General features: G+C 36.1%; 1 protein-coding gene and 1 pseudogene across 46 annotated transcripts in view; both read right to left on the bottom strand.

Moving 5' to 3' along the window:
• RIMS2 (regulating synaptic membrane exocytosis 2) overlaps window positions 1-12,003 on the bottom strand; it is a 526,738-nt gene that overhangs the window by 454,425 nt on the left and 60,310 nt on the right. The window lies entirely within an intron of this gene.
• On the bottom strand, window positions 5,600-5,715 carry LOC118612321 (annotated as a pseudogene).

Here is a 12,003-nt window from a genome sequence, read left to right as displayed (position 1 = left end):
CACCATACCTGAGTCTCCATCAATATGGCTAACACAAATTGCCTCACCCTGAAGATACCCTGATACCCCATCCTACCTTATGTATGGGCCTACCTCAGCCCCTTCCAGTGGCTTTTCCATACAAATGGCCTATCTTGGCTTATGCTGCAGATTTTCCTAAAATCTCTCAAAGGTTCACAAATCCCAAACAAGCAGCATCAGGCCTTGGTGTGCCTCATACCTATTCCTGAGCAACCCCAAACCTAGCACTAGCAGTTGCTAGCCTCCATCTGCAGCTAAGTAACTGCCAGGAGCCCCCAAGCCCAGCATAAGTGGCGCCCATCTTCAGATCACTTTGCAGCACATACCAAGTGACCCTGGGCAGGGCGCAGGCAGCAGCTGACCTTGGCCTGCAAAAGAGCCCCTCCCAAGAAGTCATACCACCAACACATCTGATGGCCAGCCTCAGACAACAAAAGAGCATCCCCTAACTACCTCCACAAATGACGCACCCAAAGGGCAGACTGGACAGGCACCAGAGACCTGCTAAAGCAAATCCTGCTCTAAAGGGTCAGCTCCTACACAATAGTTCCTCCACTGTAGTCACAGCCAGTTTCCACAACCAATCAGCCTGAGCATCAATCCCTCTAACTGATGTGCAAACAGCAACCGAGGCTCAACTACAGCAGGAGGGTACACACAACCCACACAAGGAACACACGTGGAGCACCCAGCTCAGGTGACCACAGAGACTGCGCCACTGGGCACCTACTAAAACCAGAAGGCACAGCAGCTCTACCTAATTCATAGAAACAAACACAGGGAGGCAGCCAAAATGAGGAGACAAAGAAACATGTCCCAAATAAAAGAAAAGAACAAAGCTCCAGAAAAAGAACTAAGCAAAATGGATACAGGCAATCTACCAGATACCGAGTTCAAAATACTGATGGTAAGGATGAACAATTATCTCACTGAGACTTTCAGCAAAGAGATGGGGGGGGAGGGGGACATAAAAATAGAAAATATAAAAAAGAACCAGTCAAAAATGAAGAGTACAATAACTGAAATAAAGAATAGAGAGAATCAACGGTAGATTAGATAAAGCGGAGGATCAAATCAGTGATTTGAAAGAAAAGAAAAAGTCAGAACAGCAAGAAAAGAGGAGAATCTAAAAAATGAAGCTAGTTTAAGGGGCCTTTGGGACAGCATCAAGCATGCCAACATTTGTATAGAAGTACCAGAAGAAGAAGAGAAAGCAAGGAATTGAAAACCTACTTGAAGAAATAATGACAAAAAAACTTCCTAACCTGAAGAAAGAAATAGGCATTCAAGTTCAGAGAGTCCCAAACAAGATGATTCCAAAGATGCCTATGCCAAGACGTATCATTATTAAAATGCTATAGTTAAAAGACAAAGAGAGAATCTTAAAAGCAGCAAGAGAAAGGCAGTTATACCAGACAAAACAGACTTTAAAACAAAAGTTATAACAAGAGACAAAGAAGGACCCAGTAATACCACTTTTGGGTATTTATCTGAAGAAACCAAAAACACTACTTTGAAGGGACATGTGAATCCATATGTTCACTGCAGCATTATTTACAATAGCCAAAATATGGAGGCAGTCTTGGTGTTTAGCAATGGATAAATGAATAAAGAGGTGGTACATATACACACAATGTTAGTCAGGAAAAAAAAAGAATGAAATCTTGCCATCTGCAAAAACATGGATGGACCTAGAAGGTATTGTGCTGAGTGGAGTAAGAGAGATAAAGACAAATGCCATATGCTTTCATATACATGTGGAAACTAAAGAACAAAATAAACAAACAAAACACAAACAAACTCATAGATACAGAGAATATTCTGATGGCCGCCAGATGGAAGGGGTGTTGGGGGTTTGGTGAAAATAGGGAAGAGATTAAGAACTACAAACTGGTAATTACAAAATAGTCATGGAGATATGAAGTATAACATAAAGAATATAATCAATATTGTAATAACTATGTATAGTGTTAGATGAGTCCTAGATTTATCAGGGTGATCACTTCATAAGTTATACAAATGTCTAATCACTACTTTGCACACATGAAACTAGTGCAATTTTGTATGTCAACTGTAATCACTAATCAAAATATTTTTTAAAAATAAAGCTCAGGATATCCTGGCCTCAAAGAGCTCATGTTCTAATTCAAGAGCTACATTCTATGGATAACACTTAAGCAAGACAACCCAGAACTTTAGAAAGATCTTGAAAACTAAAATGACATTGTAACCACAACCCAAAAAAGTGGGCCAAGATGTGTATGTTGATCTTAAATAGGATGAATAAATGCTAAAATAAAAAGAAGCCAGACAGAAGAGGCTCAAGATACAATCAAAAATTATTTGTCATATTCAGAACTATGAAAATCTCAATTCAAATGAAAAAACACAATCAGGAGATGCCAACACTGAGAAGACACAGATTTTAACTAATTCTAAGTCTTTTAAAGTAGCTATCATAAAAAGGCTGCAATAGCAATTACACTATTTAAACAAATGAAACCAAAGAAACTTTCAGCAAAGAAATAAAATAAAAAATAAAAAAATATTTAAAAAAAAACAGGAAAGGGATTCTGAGAAACGTGGCAGAGTAAGAGACATCCTCAGATCTCTCCCCTTGAAACAACAATAAGCTGAACACCTAAAATGAAACAAAAAACACCCAAGCTACACACCAGCGCATCTGAGCATGGGATCTATGCATAAGAGCTACCACAGGTCAGAACTCTAGGTGTCAGGTGGTGGACTGGGGGAAATAAAGAAGCTCCCTCTCCCAGCTGCCATAGCTTCCTGCAGGAAGAGAGGGAGGAGAGAAGGAGCAGCTAGTTCCCTGAACAGCCCCGCCTGAGAAAGCTGTGAGCTCCCAAAGGCCGACCAGAGGCAGAGCCCAATCATCAGGGCAGAAGGCAGAGAAGCGGGACAGCAGAAAAACAAGTTACTTTTTACCATGGTTGCAAAAACGAGGCTGAGCCGCAGCTCTCAACCCTCAACCCAGAGAGCCCCTCCCCACATACTCTCCAAGACGGAACACCATGGAGCCCCCGGGGGAATCTGAGCAAACTCTGTCCAGACTGATGATGCTACCTCTCGCAGCCTCTGGAGCTCACTGCAAGAGGAGGGGGAGGAGAGAAGGTGTGCCGAGTTCCTGAACAACCCTGCCTGGGAGTGCTATGACTTCCACACAGCCAACAGCAGGGCCCAGTCATCAGGGCAAAAAGCCCAGAAGTGAGATGGGACTGCAGAGAAACAACAGTTGATTTTTACCAGCTTCGGTTTTAAAACTGAGGCTGAGCCGCAGTCCCCAACTCCCAACCCTGGGGGCCCCTCCCCCCATACCCTCTAAGACCGATCACCACGGAGCCCCAGGGGAATCTGAGCAAACGCTGCCGAGACTGTCACTGGCGCAGACAGGACTGAACCTGTGGGTAGCGAGTGTGATTAAATATCTACAAGAAAATACAAAAGGCACCATTAGGCTTTATATAAAGCAAGGGTGCAAGAGGCTTAGATGCCACCTACTGGAAACCAAAAAAGAAAAGCATCACCTTTGCAGCAGGCTAAAGAGAGACCTTTATATAATAAGTCCTCTTTGGGGGGGCGGGGAGCAGAATACACTTCCATTGATCCCCAGGAAGAGAAATAGTCCATTAAATACCATGAACAACCAAGGTGACAAGGCATCTCAAAAAGAAAGAGAAAACTCTAGAAAAAAAACTTACAGACATAGAAATATGCAACCTAAATGACAAAGAATTCAGGATGGTACTTCTGAAAAAACTCAGTGAGGTCTGAAACGAGTCATATCAACAATTTCAGGAATTGAAAAAACAACTATATAAGCAAAGAAAGGAGATTGAAACCCTCAAAAAAGTCAGAATTAGTCTTCTAAAGATTGAACACACACACACACACACACACACTGCAAGAGTTGAAAAATGAAATAGCAAGCTTGGGAAATAGAGTCGACCAAATGGAGGAAAAATCAGTGAAACTGAAGACAGAAATCTAAAAATAAATCAGAAGGATGAAGAGAGAAACCGAAGAATGAAAAGTAATGAAAGAGAAATACAAGAACAAACTGACACTACCAGGAGAGGATATATAAGAATAATGGCATTATCGAAGGTGAGGAAAATGAGTAGGGACTACAAAGCATTTTCAGACAATAGTGGACCAGAATTTCCCAAATCTAAGGAGTGAGCTGGAGCTTGGAATTCAAGAAGTCAACAGAACGTCCAGTTATCTCAACCCAAAAAGGCCTTCACCAAGACATATTATATTAAAGTTATCAAAAATCAACGGCAAAGACAGAATTCTCAGGGCAGTTAAGAAGAAGAAAACAGTAACTTATAAGGGAAAACCCATTAAATTATCATCGGGCTTCTCAACGCAGACCTTACAAGCCAAAAAGGAATAGAATCAAATATTTAAACTATTAAGTGAAAGGAACTACCACCCTAGAATAATGCGTCTAGCACAGCTCTCCTTAAGATATGAAGGAGAAATTAAGACCTTTCCAGACATACAAAAATTGAGGGAATTCTCCACTACGAGGCCTGTAATACAGGAAATACTGAAAGGAGTCAGCTCACCTAAAACAAAATGAAAAAAAAAAAAAAACATAATTAGGAGTAAAATGACTATCAGGCAAATAGAAGCAGAGGAGTGCAATCTTTACTAAGAGCAGGACATTATGAGCTTAAATAATAATAAGAGAATTGCTATAGCAAGACAGTAATGAACGTTCAGCACACACAGAGACAAACTGAGGTAACAGTGATTGAAAGGGGGAAGAGTCAAAGACTCAAATTCGCAAAGGCGAATGGAGATAAGGAGATAATGGATGACTGTATATACATATAACTATCCTTTTCATATTTGTAATGGTAACAATACACCAAAGATTCAGAACTGAAGTATATAGCATAAAACAAGGAGAACCAGAGGCAAAATCCACAAAAGCTAACCGAAATAAAGAAAACAGAAACACAAGGACAGGAAGCAATGGAAACACTGAGCTACCAGAAAGCAAAAGATAAAATGGCTATAAGAAGACCTTATATTTCAATAATCATCCTAAATGTAAATGGACTGAACTCATCGATAAAAAGGCACACAGTTGCCGAATGGATCAAAATCAAAACCCAACCATATGCTGCCTTCAGGAAATGTATCTCAGCTCCAAAGACAAATACAGAATCAAAGTGAAAGGGTAGAAAACGATATTTCAAGCAAATGGCATTCAGAGAAAAGCGGGAGTAGCGGCACTAATATTGGAACAAATAGACTTCAAAATAAAAAAGGTAAAGAAAGATACTGAGGGACACTTCATAATGATAAAAAGAATCATGCATCAAGAAGATATAACACTTATTAATATCTATGCTCCCAATCAAGGAGCCTTGAAATATGTAAAGTAATTACTAACAGAACTAAAGGGATAAACAGATCAAAACACTATCATAGTAGGGGAACTAAATACCCTACTGTTGGATATGCACAGATCATCCAAACAGAAAATCAATAAGGAAATAGCATCCTTATTTTTTTTTATTTTTATTATTACTATTATTATTTATGACTACAGCACCTGGTCATCCTAGGTGGTCTCCCATCCAAGTACTAACCAGGCCCGACCCTGCTTAGCTTCTGAGATCAGACATCAGGCTTGTTCGGGGTGGCATGGCCATAAATCACAAACTGTGGCTCCACTGGGGGCGTGAACCCAGGACTTTCTGTGTGTAAAGCAGACATGCTAACTGCTACACTATGGAACCACGTCCAAGAAATAACATCGTTAAATGACACGTTAGGCCAACTGGACATAATTAACATATACAGAGCCTTCTATCCCAAAACAGCTACTTGTACATTCTTCTCTAGTGCACATAAAACATTCTCAAGAATCGACCACATCTGTACATTCTTCTCTAGTGCACATAGAACATTCTCAAGAATCGACCACATACTGGGGCACAGAGATAGCCTCAACAAATATCAGAGGGTTGAAATCATACCAACCATACTCTCTGATCATAATGCTTTGAAACTAGAGATTAACTGCAAATAGAAATCAGGAAGAACCACAAATACATGAAGATTAAACAACATGCCACTGAAGAATAATTAAATCAGGGAACAAATTAAAAGAGAGATCAAGAGATACATAGAAACAAATGATAATGATAGTACAACATATCAAAATGTTTGGGACATGCAAAAGTGATCCTAAGAGGAAAGTTGTTATCATTACAGGCCTCTCCAAAAACAAGAACGAGTTCAATAAACAACCTAATGCTTCATCTTAAAAAACTAGAAAAGGAAGAACAAATGAAGCCTAAAGTCAGCAAAAGGAAAGATTAATCAAAATTAGAGCAGAATAAGTGAAATTGAAAATTAAAAAAAGAAATAGAAAAGATAAATACAACAAAGGGCTAGTTCTTTCAAAGGGTTAATAAAATTGACAAACCCTCTGGCTAGACTCACTAAAAAAAAAAAAGGAAGCAAATAAACAAAATCAGGGATGAAAGAGGGGAAATTATGACTGACATTGTAGAAATACAAAAGATCATGCAAGAATACTATGAAAAAGTATATAATACCAATTTAATAACCTAGAAACAATGGACTAGTACTTAGAAAAATACAATGTTCTTAGACTAAATCAAGAAGATCTGGAAAATCTAAATAGACCGATCAGCAGTATGAAAATTGAAACAATCATCAAACACCTACCAAAAAGTAAAAGTCCAGGACCAACTGGCTTCACCAGTAAATTCTACCAAACATTCAAAGAAGATTTAATACCTATTCTCCTCAAACTCTTCCAAAAAAATCAAAGAGGGGCAATACTCCCCAACTCATTTTATGAGACTAATATTACTCTAATACCAAAACCTGGTAATGATAATTCAAAAAACAAACACTACAGACCTATATTTCTCATGAACACAGATGCAAAAATCCTAAATAAGATACTAGCAAACCAAATACAGCAACATATTCAAAAGATTATACACCACGATCAAGTGGGCTTCATCCCAGGGGCACAGGGATGGTTCAACATATACAAATCGATTAATTTGATACACCACATAAGCAAATTAAAAAATAAGAATCATATGATCATATCAGTAGATGTAGAAAAAGCCTTCGACAAGATACAGCATCCATTTATAATCAAAACACTTAACAAAATTTATATAGAAGGAAAGTACCTTAACATAATAAAGGCCACCTATGACAAACACTCAGCTAACATTACACTTAACAGTGAAAAACTAAAAACCTTCCCTCTAAGATCAGGAACAAGGCAAGGCTGTACACTATCGCCACTGTTTTTCAATATAATATTGGAAGCCCTAGCAAGTGCAATCAGAAAAGAGAAATATATAAAAGGCATTCAAATAGGGAACAAAGAAGTCAAACTGTCACTATTTATGTATGACATGATTCTCTATATAGAAAACCCTAAAGACTCCACAAGAACACTACTAGAAACAATAAGCAAATACAGTAAAACCTATGGATACAAAATCAATGTTCAAAAATCCATAGTAGTCCTATACGCTAATAATGAAGTATGAGAAAAAGAAGTAGAAAAAAATAATTCCCTTTGCAATCGCAACAAAAAGAATAAAATACCTAGGAATAAATTTAACAAAACATGTGAAGGAACTATATAATGAAAACTACAAGACCCTATTAAAATAAATCAAAGAAGATACAAAGAAATGGAAACATATTCTGTGTTCTTGGATTGGAAGAATCAACATAGTTAATGACCATATTACCTCAAGCATTATACAGATTTAATGCAATCCTCATCAAAATCCTATCAGCATTTTTTTAAAGAAATAGAACAAAAAATCATCAGATTTGTATAGAAGCAGAAAAGACCCAAATTGCCAAAGCCATCCTGAGAAAAAAGAACAAAGGTGGAGGCATCACTCTACCCGACTTCAAATTATACTACAAAGCGACGGTAATCAAAACGCCATGGTATTTGGCAGCAAAATAGACACACAGACCAGTAGAACAGAATTAAGAGTCCAAAAGTAAATCCATATTTATATGGGTAAATAAATTTCAACAAAAAAAATAATAAAAACATACAAGGGAGAAAGAAAAGCCTCTTCAATAAATGGTGTTGGGAAAACTGGAAGGCCATCTGCTAAAGAGTGAAACTATAGATTGCGGTCTATCACCATACACCGAAATTAACTTGAAATGGATTAAGGACCTGAATATAAAACCTGAAACAATAAATACATAGAAGAGAACATAGGAACTAACCTCAAGGACCTTGGACTTAAAGAGGATTTTATGAATTTGACCTCAACGGCAAGGGAAATAAAAGCAAAAATAAATGAATGGGACTACATCAAACTAAAAAGCTTCTGCTTAGCAAAAGAAACCATCAACAAGGTAAAAAGACAACCATCCAAATGGGAAAATATATTTGCAACCAACGCCTCCGATAAGGAACTAACATCCAAAATATACGGAGAACTCATACAACTCAATAACAGCAACAACGACAACAAAAATGACCCAATCAAAAAATAGCCGAAGGACCTGAACAGATACTTATCCCTAGAGGACATACAAATGGCCAACAAATACATGAAAAGATGTTCAACATCGCTAGCTATTAGGGAAATACAAATCAAAACCATAATGAGATGCCATTCACACCTGTTAAAATAGCTATAATCAACAGGACAAGAAATAATAAATGTTGGAGAGGATGCAGAGTAAAAGGAACCTTCATACACTGCTGGTGGGACCACAAATTCATACAGCCACTATGAAAAATAGTCTGGAGGTTCCTTAAAAAACTAAGAATTGATTTACCATATGATCCAGCAATCCCTCTACTGGGTATTTACCCCGAAGACTTGAAAAACCATATCCGAAACGATATTTGCACACCAATGTTCATAGCAGCATTATTCACAGTGGCCAGGACATGGAAGCAACCAAAGTGTCCTATGATAGATGACTGGCTAAAGAAGCTGTGGTAAATATATACAATGGAATATTACTCAGCCATAAGAAGAGATGAAATACTGCCATTTGCGACAACATGGATGGACCTCGAGATAATCATGCTAAGCAAAATAAGCCAGACAGAAAAAGATGAAAATCACATGATATCACTTATATGTGGGATATAAACCTAAAAGCAACAAATGAGCAAGACAAACAAACAGAGACTCATGGACATGGAAAATGGACTAGTGGTTATCAGAGGGTAATGGGTAGGGAAGGAGGGGAGAGGTAGACAGGGTAAAGAGGGTCAAATATAGAGGGGTAGGGGAAGGTGAAATGGGTAAAGGGGATTAAATATATGGTAGCTGAGGAAACTGGACTTTGGGTGGTAAACACAAAATAGAATATATAGATGTCAAATTATAATGTACACCTGAAAATTATATCATTGTATTAACCAATGTTATCTCAATAAACTTAATTTTAAAAAGAATCAAATGCAAAACTTAGAACTCAAAAATATAATAACCAAAAATGTAAAACTCAGTGGAAGCTCACAATAGCAGAATGGAGATGACAGAGGGAAAAACAGAAATCTTAAAGATAATTCAATACAAATTTAAAAATATGAACAACAGAAGAAAAAATAGACTAAAAAAAAAATGAAGAGACACTTAGAGACCTAGCAAGGGGTGAGGGTGTAAAATGTTAGAATGTTAGAAAAAAAACTAGCATTCGGAGTGAAGGAAAAAGAGTACATTCTGGATTGACAAGGATTGAAAAAGTGTTAAAAAGAAATATAACCAAAAATTTCTCAAATTGGGAAAAAAGCCATAAACCTACAGATTGAAGAAACTAAGTAAACCACTAACAGGATAAACCAAAAAGAAATCCAGGTTAAGACAAATCATAATTAATTTTCTGAAAACTAAACATGAAGAAAAAATCCAAAAAATCTTGAAAGCACCTAGAGAGAAAAGATTCATTACATAAGGGTAATAATGGTTTGAACAGGGGAACGACAGTTTGAATGACAGCAGATTTCTCATCAGAAACCATGAAGACATAAAGTAAAAGTCAAAACATTTTTGAAATGATTAAAGGAGAGAACTATCAATCAAGAATTCTATATCTAGTGAAAATATCCTTCAGGAGTAAAGGTGAAATAAAAGACATTCACATGTGAAGAAAAACTAAGACAATTTGTCATCAGCTGACTTGTTCTAAAAGAATGGCTATCGAAAATTCTAGAGACAGTAAGGAAATAACGACAGTAGAAAAGTTGGAACATCAAGAAAGAAGAAAGAACAATAGAAAGAGTAAGTATACAAGCAAATGTTCTTGAGTTATTTAAATTATGTTTGATGGATGAAAGAAAAAAATTGTAACACTGTGTTTCTCAATGTATGTAAAGAAATATTTAAGACAATTACATCATAAAGAGGGAGGGTAAAGGGACCCGAAGATAAGTTTTCTATATTCTCCTTAAAGTGATAAAATGTTGACTGAGGTAAGTTACATAAATTCGTAGAGATAAGTTACATATATATGTTACATATATTCCTAAAGAGCCCACTTAAAATACTACTTAAAAGATATACTCAAAAACTGTAGATAAAATAAAAGGGAATACTAAATTATGTTCACTTAAAGTGGTAAAATGCTGATTGAGAAAAGTTGCATACATATTTCTATACATCTATAAAAAAATAAGAGATAGGCTGAAAAAAACTTTAGAAAAAAATATACACTAAAATATGTTCAAGTAACTCACAAGGGAGCAGGAAAAGAGAAGCCAACCAGAAAAACAAAAATAATAAATGGAACAAAAAAAAAAACCTCAACCTAAGCTTCACATCTTATACAATATCTAACTGAAAATGTTAAATAAATCTAAACGTAAGATGTAAAACTTCTAAAAAAACACAGGTGAAATTTTTCATGAACTGGGGTTAGGCAAAGATCTCTAAGATATAATACCAAAGCATGATCAATGAAAGAAAAATCAATAAATTGGACTTTAATAATATAAATTTTTGGTCTGTGGAATACCCTGTTTAGAACTTTAAAAGACATGTCATAAACTATGAGAAAATATTTGCAATCATATATGCAACCAGGACTTGTCAGAACATACAAAGAATTTTCTAAAATCAATGGTAAGAAAAACAATTTAACTAGAAAATGGGCAAAAGATGAAAACAAATACTTTTTCACAGAGGCTATACCAATAACAAATAATCATATGGATTATTTCGATTATGTAAATGCAAATTAAAGCCATGATATCACTAGATAACTTATAAAAAATGGCTTTAAAAAAATACTGACAATACCAAGTGTTGACAGGGATGCAGAGTAACTGGATCTTTCATACATTACCGACAGGAATATAAAATGGTACAGTGATTCTGGAAAACACTTAGGCAATTTCTTTTGAAGTTAAATATACATTTACCATTTGACTCATCAATTATACTTTGGGTATTTTTCCTAAAGAAATAAAAACTTATGTATACACACACACACATACAAGAATAAAAAAAAAAGCTGCATGATTGTTCGTAGTAGCTCTATTTGTAATTGCTAAAAGCTGAAAATAACCGAAACATCTTTTTACAGGTGAATGGAAAAATAAACTGCAGTATATCCATACAGTGGACTACTACTCAGCAATAGAAGAAAGGAATCATTGATACAAGCAATTACTTGGACAGGTCTCAAGGGCATTATGCTGAGTGAAAAAAAGCAAATATTAAAAGTTTACATGTATGATTGATTCTATTAAATAACATTTTCAAAATGATAAAATTATAGTGATGAAGAACAGATTGGTAGTTAGTTGTCAGAGGTTAGGGTAGGGAAAGTGTGTGACTATATATAAATAGGTAGCATAAAAAAGTGTCTTTGCAGTAATAGGACCATTCTGTATCCTGACTGAAGTGGTAGTTAACAATATATAAAATGATTTTTAAAATTCAATAGAAT

This window comes from Rousettus aegyptiacus, unplaced genomic scaffold, assembly GCF_014176215.1.
Source record: "Rousettus aegyptiacus isolate mRouAeg1 unplaced genomic scaffold, mRouAeg1.p scaffold_m13_p_15, whole genome shotgun sequence".
In the NCBI taxonomy this organism is placed as follows: domain Eukaryota; kingdom Metazoa; phylum Chordata; class Mammalia; order Chiroptera; family Pteropodidae; genus Rousettus; species Rousettus aegyptiacus.
This window is presented reverse-complemented; position numbering and strand designations above follow the sequence as displayed.